Raw genomic sequence first — 16,866 nt, forward strand, 5'->3', positions numbered from 1 at the left:
ATTTTAATTATAAGTACCGCTGCACAAAATTAATCATCAGAAGTAAACAGACTAACAACACTGTAAGACATTTGAGCTGCATTTAGCTGTGTCTAACGTCTTCTACTCTTTAAGTTGAATAAATTTAGTGAGTTTGAACCTAAATGTGAGTTTCAGAAAAAATAAACTTACAGTAGTAGGTTGTGTTACCTCTTTATTAATTTAGTCAAACCTCCACGGCTTAGATAAACTAGAATTTTTAGGGTAGCATTTAAAAACTGAAAGAACTGGAAAGTGTGCATTTCCTGCGAAAATGCTGAATGCTTTTGTTGAAGATGTCAAAACGTTTGAAATCAACTCCTGAAGACTTGCAGAAATGCAAGAAATAGGCAGACGCACCAGAACAAATTATAATCCTGCAAAGTGCCTAAATGGGATTATTATAACAGAAAAACTGTTGAAGAGGAGTAAAAGCTTTTGAATAATGGAAAAATTCCACCTAAACGGTTTTAGAAATTGCTGGAGAACAGTGGTTCCTAACCTAAACCTTAGTGTCACCACAGTTTATAAAGTAAAATTATATAAAAGGCTAAAAGTAGCTAAAATACTAATGGTTGCATCTAGGCTTCCACTTGCATGTAGAGTTACAGTAATATATTCTATACAATGTAAAAAAAAACTCATGTAAAACCTAAAATTTGAAATGGACATAAACGTTCCCCTATTTCTTCTGATAAAAACGGTGGGTGAATGAAATCCAAACCTTTTATGGTTCCTGAAATATCAACATTTGTTGGGAGGCATCGTTTAGCACAGTGAATACAAAAAATCAGCCACATTCAGCACAGAAAAACCAACGTCAAAAGCTCAAATTATTCCCAGGTGTTAAACTGCATAAAAGCTGTTAAACTGCCCAACTTCAAAATGGCCGCTGCCTTGTGTCCTCCATGACTGCCCTGAAACTGGATGATTGATCGCCATTAATAGGCAGGACCTGAAACATCCACTGTGAAACACAACGGACATTTTGTATTGTAATTCTCAATTCTGCCACAGGATGGAGCGGTTTCCCCCATGAGGAGACAAATTCATAAAAAGCTGAATATTATAAAATGTATGAAGGTTATGAATACCAAGAGACGTAGCCGGCGGCGTAAGGAGAGCAAGCTGAATAGTATAAAAGTTAAATGGTGAAAATAGCGCAAAGTATGCAGGAGAAGAAGTGCGGCGAAATTTATGGAGCAACCAGAAAAGTGGAACTAAATAGTGTGAATGCAAAGACAGGAGTGGGAACTATTTCCCAGAATGCTTAGCGGCATGTTTTTTTTTAGATGAACGTGCGTTACATCGATCTGACTCTTGTGTTTTATTAATACAAATGTTTATTTTAATGTCCTGTTCACACTAAATGTTTTGAACAGAGTTCATTGTGATGTTTAACAAAATTCACTATCAGATCAGAAATTTGGTTCATGCAATTTGAAGCAAGAATTTTAATTATTCTAAAAATAAGTTGTTATTTTAACTTGATATTGTGAGTAAATAGAGAAATGTGGCTCTTTAACCAGGTGAAGACAGTTTTTTTTCTTGCATATTGTGAAATAATTATTTGTTTTAAATTGCAGCATTAAGTTAAAACTCACAATTCAAGATTAATGAAGTTAAAAACAATGTTTAGACGACTTGTCTCTTGTTAAATCAACTTCATGAACTTTAATTTCTGAGTTAAAATCAAAACAATTTTCTTGTTGACTTAAGATGCATTTTCAAGGCAGGAGGTGGACTTTCATTTTCAAGTAAAACCACCTTCAAATGTTTTACAGTGTAGAAAGCAGCAGATGTGTAACTTAGTGTAGGAGATTTGTCAAAGATTTCAGTGCTGACTGAATTGCAAAGGCACCATTCTGTGAAAAGTTGACTAAAATGATGTAAAATAACCTTTGTGTTGACATAATTATCTATTTTAAGACAGATTGTGGTTCCTTCCTGTGAATGGCAGCAGTGGACTGAATAATGCTGATATTAAATAAAAGGGTGGAGTTTTTTTCTTTCACTTTCTAACACCTTTCCTTGACAAAGTTGCATCAGTCAAGTGGTTCAGCATCTAGCCGTACACACATTTCCATGAATCTCCCACTGAGATTTCCGCTCTCGCTTCAATCCAACCCCAAAGTAAAAGTTTCTCAAGGGTTTAAGTATGTCTGTCACGTCTCACAATTCTTCACTGGGATTACTTTCAGAGTTTCTGCAAAAACTGCTGACAGAGTAACTGTGGCACTCCTTCTGGAAGGAGACATTGTAGTGTTTAACTTTGGCAATTCAATACTGTCAGTCTGCCTCTGCTCCATCGGGGTAAATCTATTAAGCTTCGCAGCGCACAGAAAGAGTCAAAAATAACACCTCATATGTCTTTTTCTGAAGCGCATTTCCTTCACCTTGATGGTGAGGGAAAGAAGAGAACATTTACATTAAATTAGGATTAAAATAGATCAGAGTTAAACATGGGGTATTTAAAAAATACATGGCTTTACAGGAATTAACTCTTTATGTTCAGAAGTTTTACAGCAATGTTACTTTAATGCAGCTCAATCTTAAAAAATATTTCACTTCAGCTAAGGTTGGTTATTTTCAGTGGAAACTTGTCATGTCCTTGAAGGTATTTATTAGGGTTAGCAATGCAATTAATCTAAAAAATGTAAAGCAGATTTATCACATTCCCTATATAGATCTAAAAACTTCTTTCCCACAGAGTTACCTTGTTCATGTTACACAGTTATAGGTTAAGCATAGTGATTAATCGTGATTAATAACAGCGCTAGAATTATTAATCTGATTACATTTTTTAATCAACTGACAGCACTAAAATATAATAAACAAAAGTGACCCAAGCACTCACCCCTGAGGAACACCGTTAGCATTAACATTTCTTGATCGATTCACAGCATCTTATAGCAACTCATACAAGTTTATTAAAAGTGAAGCACTTTTCACAAACACACAGTCACAAAACAATGTGGAAAAAAGAGAAATAAAAAGTCCAATAAATAAAAGTAAAGGGGAAAAAAATCTGATTAAACTAAAACCATATTAGTAAAGAAAAAAGCAGGTTTTTGTTACCAAACGGCTTTTAAAAATGTCCATCAAGCCTCCTTTTTAATGTTTTTCTGCATGTTTATCCTTTTAGTTTTTATATAAATTTCAGATATTGCTGCTGTTTGGGGAGATAAATGTAGTTTGGAGAATAATTTTATGTAAAGTTGTTCACTAAAACCAGGAGATTGTCGTGTGTTAATGAGCTTAATGGATCCTTTTGGAGACATCAGTGGATCCATTGTTTATTGATTGGTTTTTGCAGTGACTTTATAGTGATCTTGTAAGGATTTGGTTTTCTCAGTGTTGATTTGAGTTTTTCTGTGTGTTTATTTTGGGTTTCTGTGTCTTTTGAGTCGTCCAGTCTACGCCTTGATTGTTCCCAGGTGTGTCTCGTTCTGTCATTACCCTCTGTGTATTTAATCTCACCTGTGTTTTTGTTTCTTGGTCTGGTCCTTGTCGTACCTGTCTGTTTAATCTGTCTTGCTATTTAGCTGTCCCATCTAGTCTGTTGCTAGATGTCTATTAGTTTGCCAGTTGCTACCAGTGCTGAGCCTTAGCCTTTCCTCTCAGCTGTGCTGCCTGGACTTTGGGTTGTTTGTGCTTATTTTCATGATTAAACCACCGTCATTCATTTCAACCTGGATCTGCTGCGTTCTGCCTCGCCAGTTCTACCACATACCATGACAGATCTGAGGTTTGGTTAGGCAAACCTAACCTCGTTAACTAAAACTAACAAAATAATTAACTGAAATTGGGAAAACATATTTGTTAGCTGGAATAAATAAAAACTATAACTAATGGGGATAAACTAACTGTAACTAAAATATACTAAAATTATACATATAACATCCTTTATTTTCATGTTAATAAATCTATTTATTAGCTTTTCAAATTGATGTGAAATAGATTTTTTTTCCTCCAACAAATTTATGTCATCTGTTGGCAAATTATGGCTCCATGTTCATCTTGGCAGCGCTTCTGTTAGTTCGCAAAATGGCGACAGCAGAAGTTTGCCGAAAACGCCAGAGTCAGGGTAAACAATGTTTAACTGATACAACAAAAAGTCAAGACATAAAACTAAACTATAATGAAAAACCGAGGTGTTAAGCTTCATAAAAAATAAAAAATAAAAAAAAAAGTTACAAGATGTTGCAGTCAGTCATACAACAATTTCCCTTTTCTAAATAAAGAATAGAGCCACATTCTGCCATATTTCAATAAATTTTACAATGTTTATATTGTCTGCTCTTTAGCTTGTTGCACTTCTTGGCTTTGTCTAGTTACATAATTAATTCTCAGTTTAAAACCGTTTCATTTCTGCATCTCTTGTCCTTCTCGTCACCTTGTAAAATGTTCTGAGATCTTGCAGATTAGTTTGCCTCCTGCACAAACTCTTCATATCTCAAACACAATCATGTGCAGATCAGGCTGCTACAGAATATAAGGCCTCATTATAATACCTTGAAGCCATTGTGTCAGGTCTTGGCAACCAGTGGACTCCACAACAACAGTTGCAGGCCGTGTCCTCTGGCAGTGAGATGCTTTCCAGAGATAGATGCCTCCCTCTAGCACGACACATCATGGAAATCCCAGAGAGCTGGCCAAGATAATGCCAGCAAGAATATCCTGGTTTTTAAATGTCAACTCAGATTTTCTACTGGATGTCTCCAACCTGAGTCTATTTCCAACTCAACAATCTACGTTGTGACCTTCTCCAAACAATACGATAACATGGGGATATACAAGTCTGGGTGCATAAAAGCTGCAGGTTTAATAATATTTTAGAATAATTTTCAGAGCTGGATGCTACTTTCCTGGTTCTGTGAATTGCTGCAGCATCTTATTTCACATTCTGTCTGAGCAGCTCAGACTGCCACATGGAGGAACCACCTACCGACCCGACACGCCTGCAAGCTAGCAGCAGGTTCCCACTACATATTCCCTTTTGCTGAATTAGAGCCAACAGCAGAATCTGTGCAAAAAATAAACAGGAGAGAGTTATGCTTTGGGTCTTATTCATTTCTGCAGGGAAAGCAAATAGATTCTTCACATTTCTACCTAAAGACTCAATCAGAACAAACCTTTAAAAATTATTCAAATGACAATTTAGTTGTTTCTAACTTTTTATGACATTCTTTGTGTTGTTGCTGAAACAAAACATTTAGGAAGCCAGAAGGACAGGTGTGTAGAGCAACCTTTTTGCATTTCCATTTTTTAAAGTCACAATTAAGAAACGATTTTTGATCCAGAAACCAATTTTTCTATACAAATGGCTTACAGATTCTGGACCGGTTGTAAAGAAAAGTGCAAATAAATACAACAAAACAATTCTATCATGTTCCAACTGTATCATATTCCATTAGTTTATATTTAAACAAAAATATGGTTGTGCATGAAATGCAACTTAAATGATCAGTATTAGGTTAGTTTAGATGTTTGCCTTTTTCTTAAATAAAAAATATCAAAGAATTATTCAAATTCCAACCTACCAAGCCTCTGCCTCACAGAGTAAACTCCCACCATGACTCCCTCACTCAGCTCCTTCAGACTAGCCAAGAGGAATTAGCAAACAAATGATGAAGCTGGGCATCAGCTGAGGTCGTTATAGGAGCTGCTTCTCAGCGAAACGCTGGTAAAAATGTCATTAAAGGGTTAACAGAGGACCGGTGCTGTGATAACTTCCTGGAAGCGGAGTTTCACAAAGAGCAGGAGCGTCTTAAAGAGACAGAGGCCCAATTTCAAGGCAATAAATTACAAAGTCAAATTTCTTTTAAGTCGTATCTGATAAATATACCATTTTTATATCAACTGGAGGCTGATATAATTACTTATCAATAATATAATTATCAATTACTTGATTGTGCTATAAAATGGCGCATGTGACTAGAAATTACATAAAATTATTGGTTTAATCTGTTGTGACGTTGCTTCTTTGCTGCTTGGCCCTTAGTTGGTTTTAACAATATTTACTCGTAATTTAGTTTGGGATGATTTCAGAAAGGAAAAGCAAAGCAAGAACATATTACAGCAGTTTAACTGATTTACATGCAGCCTATAGATGATACCTATTACTGAGGGTTAACCTTATAGAGCTAACCTCTATAGAGCTAACCTCTACAAAGCTAGAGGTAGTTTCTATAGAGCTAGTCTCTATAGAGCTAATCTCTATAGAGCTAACCTCTACAAAGCTACCCTCTAGAGAGCTAACCCCTATTGAGCTAACCTCTATAGAGCTAACCTCTACAAAGCTACCCTCTAGAGAGCTAACCCCTATTGAGCTAACCTCTATAGAGCTAATCTCTACAAAGCTAGCCTCTACAGAGCTAACCCCTATTGAGCTAACCTCTACAAAGCTAGCCTTTATAAAGCTCTGTAAATGTTCCTCTACAGAGGTTAGCTTTATAGAGGTTAGCTCTATAGAGGCTAGCTCTAGAGGGGTTAGCTTTATAGAGGTTAGCTCTAGAGGGGTTAGCTTTATAGAGGTTAGCTCTGTAGAGGTTAGCTCTAGAGGGGTTAGCTTTGTAAAGCTAGCCTCTCTATATAAGCAGGATGTAGAGGGATTACTGAGTCATGCACTGCAGGTGTAGATGTCAGCATCTGGCCTCTCTATTTCACACCAGTTTGACATACATCTACATTTTCTCATCTGCATCTGAAAATCCCTTGTAATATATTGGAAAGAGCATGAAGCTGTAGCTGGATAATCTTTAGTGCTTTTTTAGGTTAAGCTCAAGCTGTGTGGATTTTCTGAATGTGGATAGAAAAGCAGAGACAATGTGTGAATGAATTTACTCCAGGCAGCGTGAAGAGGAGCCTGAACACGAGTGGAGTGGGATCCACTTGAGAGAGAGAAGTGAAATCTCACAGGTCCATTTTCCTTTTATTATTATTATTTTTTATTTTTTTTGCAGTGTATATTTGACAGCGTATCTGCATGTGTTGTTCTGTGCGGGCGCACCCGTTGCTCCGAGGGGCCGCGCCTTGATGATGTTGCTGTCACGATATTGAGATAAATGGTCCAATCACGCACCAAGATCCTGCGCCCTCAGGAGGGCCAGCAGCACGGATTAGATTACCACCTCCCACAATGCACCATGCTTTACATCACAATCCAATAGGGGAGCAACACCGGAGAGGTGGGGCGGCTCTGCAGCCTGGCGTCTTAAAACAAGACGTCTAAAATTAGCTCCATGTAAGCTAAATCAAAACAACGTTTTGGTAATGATTCAGATAATTCAGGTTCTGTAAACATATATCAGTGAAATGGAGCCTTTCATTAACTCCAATACTGCTCAATAACGGGGCATGTTCAGAAATTAGAGCCTCACCGTCTGGTTTGAACATTATTGGTATTAAAACCAGGAAATGAATAGATGAATACTGTTCAGTGCAGCATTTAAAGCCAGGTGTAATAAAATACAGCAATAAATCATGAGAGACACAAAGCAGCTCGTAACACCAGAGGTGATTATGACTGTTCAGAAAAAAGCCCTGCCATCAGTTTTATTACTTTATTATTATGCCTAGTCACTATGAATGTCAAAATAATCAATATCTCTATATAATTGATTATAATTGTATTTTTCATTTGCGCCAACATCAATAGAAACATTGAGTTGCTGCTGAAAGTTTTAAACTCTGCTAACGTAATGAGTAAATCCAGAAGAAACAGGCAACGTCCTGTAACACAAAGCAAACATAAGAATTGTTCTGACCTTCCCTACGAGGCAAATATACAGGAAAAAACAAGATGGTGAAGGCTGCACACTTGTTAGCTGTGCTAACGCTACAAGCTAATGCTACAAGTGAAACTGATACTTAAGAGCAACTTAAAGAGTTCACTAAAAGCTCCTGTATCTGCAATAATGAAGTAGCAACTTTAAAACCAAAATAAGCCACTGCGGGCCTCGGCCCCCAACTCAACGCTTACAAACAATGTGCAATTATAAAACCGTACAGGTTTGAAAAGCAGAAGTGGAGCCTCCTGTACAACCAACAAGAACACATGTGGGTTTTGGATGGCATGTCAACAAGAAAGCACTTCTCTTCTCCAGCAGCCATTGTACAGTGCATACGGCGGTAAAATTATTTGACCAAATGAGCCGGAGCTCAGATTAGGTTGCTAGGTAACGGGCCGTGCTTACTGAGATGTGACATTACATTGGGGAGGTTTTATATTTATGTATGTTATAATAAAAAAAATTATTAAACAGATTGTAATAAATATAATCCACTGTGGGAAACCCTGCATCACAACTGGAATAATTTAATTTTAACTGTTTTATCAAAACACTCAATCCTCTCAAAAACGTCACAATAATCACAAAACAAAATGATTAAATGTTAAACTGATTAACTTTGGCTTGTATGTTTAAGAAAAGAGAGTAAAACCCCTTATTGGGCTAATTGTTGCTGCCAGATTTAGGTTTATAGATTTAATCACTTAATCACTAGCTGTTTCCTTTACAAATGTACACAAACTTTGTCAATATTCCACCAATATATTTCAGGATTTAACCCCTTCAGGGCAGAGGAAGCCCTCTGAGGCACAGGAGAACCTACGGAGATCCTTCTTGGACTCTAATGTAGCGGCAGCAGTCAGGAAGTGGGAGGTGTTGGAACGAAAACGCACATACTGCAGCCAAGTTTCACTCGCAACTTACACACATAGCGCATGCATGCAGGCGTGCACACACTCGTTGCTCTCTGCAGGCCAAATCAGACAGACTGTGACTGTCCAACCACGATGACCCGCCGCCTTCTGTCAGCGTTTTAAGCTTCCCTTTACTTCATCTTAGCTGAAGAGGATGATGAAAACAGAGAATCAGGAGGTGAAACAACCGGGAAGCCTTCGGGTTTCACGACAGGGAGAAGTCAGAAATGTTTCTGCTAAACAGCTTCTCGTTTTCTCTCGCTGCCCTTCTTCATGTCAAACTGCTAATAAATAAAGACCACACTGCCAAAAATAAATAAGTAAATTAAAGGTGTATTTCATAAAAACAAGTGCAAAAACACAAAATCTTACCAAGTAGTTTTGGTCTAGTTTCTAGTATAAATATCCTGGTACATTTAAAATAGGCCAAACTATCTCCTAAGTAACTTTTCAGCAGAGACTATTTTAAGTCAATAATTCCTTATTATTGATGAAAAAGTATTAGCTCCATTAGCAGATTATTTCACTTGTAATATGTGGAAAATGTCTTGTTATATTACAGAATTATAGACTCTAAACATGCTGCTATATCTTCCTGAAAAGTCACTTGTAAGTTGGTTTTATCTTATTTTACGTGTACCAAGATATTTGCACTATATCTTGCAAATATATATTGCAATTTGCACAAATTTGCAATTTGTTTGGTCAAATCTTCCAAATCTGTGTTAATATTTCTCTTTTTAGCATGAGTTGAAATTTATTTTAGTAACCTTCACCGATCTGTTTCATGGTGCAGAGCCTGATTTGAACTGGAAGAGTTCACCTCCTCAAATATAATAAAAAAAAAAAAGAAATTCACAAAATGAAAGCAAGATATTTAAGAGCTTCTGATTTGTGCGCAGAATATACGCCGTATGTTTCACTCTTGCCAGTCAGCGTTGCATAAAGACAATAAAAAAAAAAAGATCCGTCATGACAAAAATACATGTTTAGTCATTATCAACTGCATCCGTGTTCCTCTCCTGCCCTTTTTACTTCATGTTTCCTCCTTGCCAACATGCGGTGCAATTATAGCCCAACATCCTAACAAGACCTCCTGGAGGAGCACCAGCCTGTGACGCTGTCAATTTGGCCGCCGCGACGGCTGGAAATGTCTCATTACTCTGCAGAGCGCAGGGGGCAGAGCCTCGCCGAAGCACACTTACTCCGCGTGAAGCGGCCCCACCCAGAAAAAAAGTCATTATAAAGGAAGAACCCAAGGGATCCGGCACTACCTCTACCTGACCTCGGTCCGCAGAATGAATAAATTACACAGAGTGCTGCTCTGGAGAGGAGAGGCAGACTTGTCGCACGAGAAAGCAGCTGTCCGCCGTCTTCTGGTTTAAAAGTCACATTCAGCCATGTCAACATCCGCAATGTTTGTGATAATTTCAATTTATTTATTTATAAACTCACAATAAAGCAATATATATATATATATATATATATATATATATATATATATATATATATATATATATATATATATATATATATATATATATATACGTATATATATACGTATATATATATATATATATATACGTATATATATATATATATATATATATATATATATATATATATATATTTTAGATTCAATCATGCATGCGTTCCAATTGATTATGGTTATCACGCAGTAGTATAAGCTCAATTTTAAAGTTTATATTTCAGTTTCAGATTGCAGCATTCACTCCAGCATCTGTTCACCCAGAATTTTTCGATAAAATCTATTAACAAAGTGCTAAAATATTAAATATCTGTGTCTGCATCTGTGTCCAAATAATGTTGAGCATCTTCTCAGTCCCTCAGGATTTCGTTGTTGGTTTTTGTGACGCTAATTCAGAAATATCTGTAAGGAATTTCACAAAATTTGCATTTATGTTTGATGGTAAATGTGACTTTTTGCTACTCGCCACATCGATCACAGACTATTCAATAAGGCGGAGCCAGCAGTGACATAAAAGTAAGAAATATTGCCACCTCGATGTGGGAGCTAGCATTACATAAACCTGGTGTTTTTGAACATTTTAAAGGAAAATTGGCTACAAACCCGTAATTATGAATTAGTGTGAAAAATGTGAGCATCACTTGATTTTGAATTTCCACAACCGCAGAATTGTGATTAGCTGATGCTACGCATTGTGCAGAGAGGTTATATATAAAACATAAGTATACTATCAGTGTGGTGGGCTACACTGCAAAATCTTAAGTATTTTTGGTCTACTTCCTAGTGGAAATATCTTAGTATATTTAAAGTAAGACAAAACTAACTTATGAGTAACTTTTCAGCAACATATAGCAGCTTATTTAGAGTAAATTATTCCTTAATGTTTATGATAAAGTTCTAGTTCCAATAGAAAATTATTTCAATTATAAAACGCTGACAATGTTGTTATAAGTAAAAAAAATAAATCTACAAACCTTGTTCTTTTTCATCAATATAAATGAATAATTTACTTCAAACAAACTGCTATATTTTGCTGAAAAGTTACTTGTAAGTTACTTTTGTCTTACTTAGAGTGAACTAAGATATTTGCTCTAAAAAACAGATCAAAAATGTTTTTTAAGATTTTGCGTTTTGTAGGTTTCTTCTTTTTTTTTCTGTGGCAAGAAAATAAGAAATTAAATTTTCAGTACTTCAGAGTAATACAGGAAATGGTGGCACTTTTCCACAAGATTCCCAGTTGCGTTTGTGACTCTTTGGGGAAAATAGCCGCCCAGCCTGGCATTGATCCATGAAAGCAGCGATCGCAGACCCCGTCTGAATATCTGATCGGTTTTGTTGTGACTGATATCAAATGCTGAGGCAGCCAATGGAAGGAATGATTGATTACTATAAAACCCGTCAGGCAGCGTGGCTCCTCCAGCTGCGTGAAGATTCCCTGAACCAGGAATAGATCTACAGACTGACAGCTGTCTGTCCCGTAGGACGCCAGCCTCTTGCTTGCCCTAATTTGTGCCAATGCCTCCGCATGTGGAGGTGTGAGCACATAATACCAGAGAGATTCGGGCATGCTTGTCAGAATCACTCAGTGTTCCTTGATTCTGTGAGCAAGGAGTGGGAATCTACTGGAACTAATATTCCATGTCATGTTTACTGTGCAGTGCGTACATGCCTCTGCATTTTATAAAATGTACAGTACAGCAGGGCTGCAACTCACGGTTGCTCTAGTTAGCAATTAATCGGATAAAAAAAAAAAACAGGCACATTCTGCAAGTTTTCCATTTAAGGCTTTTTATACAATATTATAAAACCATTAAATGATGCAAATAAATAATTCAGTTCATTTTAAAAAGAGAAAAATAAACATTTTATTGTCTATAATGCAACACTACTGGATTGTTTGTAGCAAAGGATGCATCTGCAGTAAAAAAATACTTCTTATAATACTTCTAATCTCACTTCACATCAATACAATATGTTGATTAGTTTTTAAATTAACTGATTAATAATAGTAGCCGGTGCTTGATAGGAGTTTTTTTGTTTTTTACAGAATTTGAACTGCGTGAATTAAAACGTCAGGAGTTGTGTGTAAAAATTAACAAAGGTTGTTTTTTATCTTAAGTGCAAAATGTTTACATTTTCTATATGTTGGCTAACATACTGGCTTAGTTGCTGCTCTGAGTGTTTAGTTTTCTCAGTAAATTACCTTTTTTTGAGTCTGTATACTCCAGTTAAGGAGTAATCAATTAATAAATTCCTTGACAATTATTTAAATAATCAACTAACAATGATTAATCACAATTAACTATTTCAAACCTGCAGAGTAGACGCCTTTTTGGCTTAATTACCGCTCTGAGTGTGTTTTTTTCCCAGTAAATTGCCACTCTTTATGCTTGTATACTCCAGTTAACAATGAATCAGTTACTGATCTAGTTGACAATTGTCAATAACTGATTAATCACAATTATTCACAATTAATCACGATTAATCATTTCAACCATACAGCACAGATGTTCTTTTGGATTAATTTCAGCTCTGAGTGTTTTGTTTTTTCAGTAAATGACCATTTTTTTGAGTCTGTATACTCCAGTTAACCAGTAATTGGTTTCTAAATTAGTTGACAAATATTTCAATAACCAATCAATTACAATGAATTGTTTCATCTTTAAAGTATAAATGTCCTTCTATGTCACATTTAAGGCCTTCTGCATAGGGGGATCCCTGTGCAACACACAACTAGCTCAATGTCAGCTGTGCTACTATAAGAATGGAAGCCCTGAATAATTTATAGGAGCTGCTCGATGCCGATTGAGTGAGAAGAAATGGGAGCAATACCGCCTTCAAGGCACCCCTGTGAGATAAAAGAAGCGCGGGGTATGGAGCACTGACAATACTGTCTGCTTTTTACAGAGCTGGAGCAAAACTGTCAAACCGTGGATGCAGATAAAGGCCATCTATACGCTCACCTGAGAGATCCGACAACCTTACTGCAAACATAACTGATCAGCGGGAGGCTCAGGTTATATCACAGGTGCATGTGGTGGTTAACAATTCCAGCTAGGCTACGTCTGAGACGGAAATGACTTCACGTCTGGCAACTGGCCGGAGATCAGTGGCTATCTGCTGAATGAAGCGGCGGACTGAGAAGTGGAGTTGCACCTAATCAAATCACAAAACGTGAAATGAACACGGTGAGAAACCCGCCAGCTGGGCGTCACTGAAAATATCTGTGGTGGTGAGTGGAAGTGATGAAACTGAGATCTCACGCCGCAGCGTCTCAGTCTGTGCTCCTCTGATCCCCCATCACACTCTGCTCACTTGTTAATTGGAAGATGGGGAGATTATGTTGCTTCTCAGAGATGGTTGCCAGACTATTTTCATGGCTTTTTGTTCTACAGGTATGCTGTTTCATTACCTAAATGACTTGTTTTTATTTATCATATACTGTATATTACACAGAGCATTAAACAAATATTGAACTTTTTGACCTTTTGTCATCTTAAAGCTACAAACGCCGATGTATTTTAATAAGATTTGAAGTGAGGGACCCGCTGGAAGAATGGAATAAAAAATGGTACACATTTTTAAAATTTGTTGCTCTCCCTGTTCATTAAGGGTTGTTCTCCCATAGTATGATGCTGCCACCATCATGTTTTCCCAGGGGGTGGTAACATTCAGGGTAGTAATATTTTCTCTTCTACACACAGCCTTTTTACACATACGAAAACCTTGGATTTTGGTATCATTTAACCAATGTGCTGTACAATGGCTGCTGGAAAAGACAAGTTTTGTTGTTGACATGCCATTTAGAAATCACTAGCTACAGTCTTGTTGGTTCTGTTTTTCAAAAATGTACAGTTGTATAACTGCACATCTGTTTGCAGCTATTTTCATGAGCGAGTGTCATTGTTGGGGTGCATTGCCAGCAGCATCTTATACAGATTTAAAGTGACAAGACGCCCAAAAACATCTTATTCTGAACGGAGCTCAAAATAGGTAGAACTGATCAGACTAAAATCTCATTATTTAAGAATTATTTTGTGCAAAAAATATAATGAAAACATTTTGTATAGCCCATAGACCTATTCTAGCCTGATCAAGGAAGTATAATAGGTCACTTTTAACACAGTTGTCACCAGTTCAGTTTCCAACCACAGACCATTTGCTGCATGTCTTCCTATTCTATCTACCACTATTGACACAAAAACATTAAGAAAAACACATTAATGTTTACAGTAATGTGTAAAGGTTCCAGTAGAGAGTAAAATATAAATTTAACTCTCTGCAGCTTTGAGCTTAAGAGTTGCACATGATGGGGGTGGGGAGAAAAAATGCCTTATTATGACAAAATTTCAACTTCCTGGCCCTATGCTTTGGTGAGAACAATCAGCGTCTATAATTAACACTAACCTATTGGGGGGGAAAAATCATTTTCAAGCTCTGGGATTGATCATATTCCTTTAGAAGTGAGATTTCCACAGAGTCTACCTGGGGACATAATTTACTTGAGGTTAATGGATTGACCAGAGGGCAAATCAATAACAGCAAGTGACTGTTTGTACACTTCAGCAGTAGCATAAATCCCTGTCCAACAACACCAAGTGCCAATGCTCTGTCACACAGTAGCAGATCTAGTGTGCCTTCAGAGCTGTTCAGCTGCATGAGTGATGGGTCGGCTGCCATCACTCCCATATGGCGCTGTGGTCAGACACATATGCTTAGTGTAAGCCAAGACAGGCTGCCTTGGCTGTGACTAACTACTAATCACTTCTGTTAACTGTAAGCTGGAAAAAATAAAGGACACAGCCAGAGAGAAGTAATTGAATTGGCCAAACAAAGTGCATCTGCGAATATGCAACACATTACAACATCAATACTTGTTAAGAAAGGTCTTATCTGTTTTGTAGGTTGCAATTACAGCACTGATTTTGTAACAGCCCAGAGAGAAATCTTTCTGAATTGGTCACAATGACACAAGCATTGGGATCAGACCAAACCTTTAAAATTAAAGGCTTAAAGGAGGTAAAACAATGTTTCCACTGGTAGATGTACACCAAGCGCAGACCTTTCCAGCACTAGGACATCAAATATGTAAAGCCTGCCTGTTTTATAATGACATAATGGGACTTTCCACAAATCTGGATACACCTAAACCAGTCTCAGGACCACTTATCCTAGTTAACAAACACTCATGAATTACCTAACTTGAAATTGCCCCTGCAATAACAACACAGAAATAAATATATACAACCTGAAATGAAAATATTAATCTCTTAAGTCATTGTCTTTGTTCCTCCTAGTGTGAAGGGTGGCGCTGTTTTGGAAATGCTGCAATAAAACCATGAACACGTCTACTCAGGGCGTTTGGATGCAGTTAGTCAGCGTGGGGCGCAGTACTGTTCACCGCCTACTCACCGTCATATTGCATTCAGCACAGCCGCAGAGCTAGATCTGCATGCATGTGGCATACTATGCATCCTAATATTGTTCAAAAACAAAAGTTCTGCAAGTCACCAGACTTTAGGTTTTCTTCTTAAGCCTTTTATCCACATATTTGTTTGAACTGTCACCATGTTGTAACAGTTTAATATGAGACAGAGAATCTTTGAAAAGATCAATCTCCTCCAACTTCTCCCAGTGCTGCTATTGCTGTCTAAAGAAACACACCACTCCTGACCAAAAACAACCAATCAGAGCTAGGAGGAGGGTCTTAGCGCTGTCAATTAATCACCATCATTGGTTGCCATGCTAGCTAGCTTTAACATTCACCTAGGGTGATTGACAGCGCTAAGACCCTCCTCCTGGCTCTGCTTGGTTGTTACTACATAGCACAGATTATCTGTCTCATGCTTTACTATATATGTAAAAAAATGTTTTTTAAATAACATACTGCAGTTTTAACAGTTTGTGATTAAACAAATACTAATTTATTTTATAGGTATGGCATCAAAACCCTAGAGAAATAAAAAAAAAGATCTTTGCAAGTTTTACATTTTTTAAATGTATTGTTCAATTTGTCCAAAGATACAGTTTAATCCAGATTACAGGACATTATGTGAGTACAGCTGCATCTATTTAAAACCTCCTACCTGAATAGATTAGGATTGCATAGGGACCGCCAAACCTGCACTGAACACGTGGGTTATCGCGTCGCTCTTATCTGATTCTCCTACTGCTACCTTGTCTGTCATCTTTGCCAGAGAGATAACACGAAGTGGCACCACAAGGAATATCATTACCCATAAATGAGCCACCCACTGGTTCAGTTTCCATCACAAATTAGCTCACAAAAAAGAACAAAGCCTTCAAGGAAAAGCGAGGCGATGCTGAAATCCTTCAGTCTTACAGCGGAGAGAAAGCAGCTAATGGATGCCTCACAGCAAGCTGAAGAGACAATATCATTGCAGGAGAGATCAGGTGGAGGAGGTCCAAGGTGAAGGTAAACACACACCAACCCACACCACACACACCACAGCGCTCTGATCACATCAGGGGGGATGAGCTGCAAAAAAATCTGCCACCTTCCATCTGAAAGCAGTGAGATAAATGAGCACACAGCTCCCTGTTTTTGTCCTTTGATTTCAGAGCTGCAGGCCTCCAGGTGAACATAGCGGGAGAGTTGGAGGAGATGGACCCACTGAGCATGGCATCGCAC

General features: G+C 37.4%; 1 protein-coding gene across 1 annotated transcript in view; it reads right to left on the minus strand.

The window, feature by feature from the left end:
* The window catches only part of LOC102221553 (thrombospondin type-1 domain-containing protein 7A-like), a 201,330-nt gene that overhangs the window by 138,292 nt on the left and 46,172 nt on the right, over positions 1-16,866 (minus strand). The window lies entirely within an intron of this gene.

Source organism: Xiphophorus maculatus, chromosome 3, assembly GCF_002775205.1.
Source record: "Xiphophorus maculatus strain JP 163 A chromosome 3, X_maculatus-5.0-male, whole genome shotgun sequence".
Lineage (NCBI taxonomy): Eukaryota > Metazoa > Chordata > Actinopteri > Cyprinodontiformes > Poeciliidae > Xiphophorus > Xiphophorus maculatus.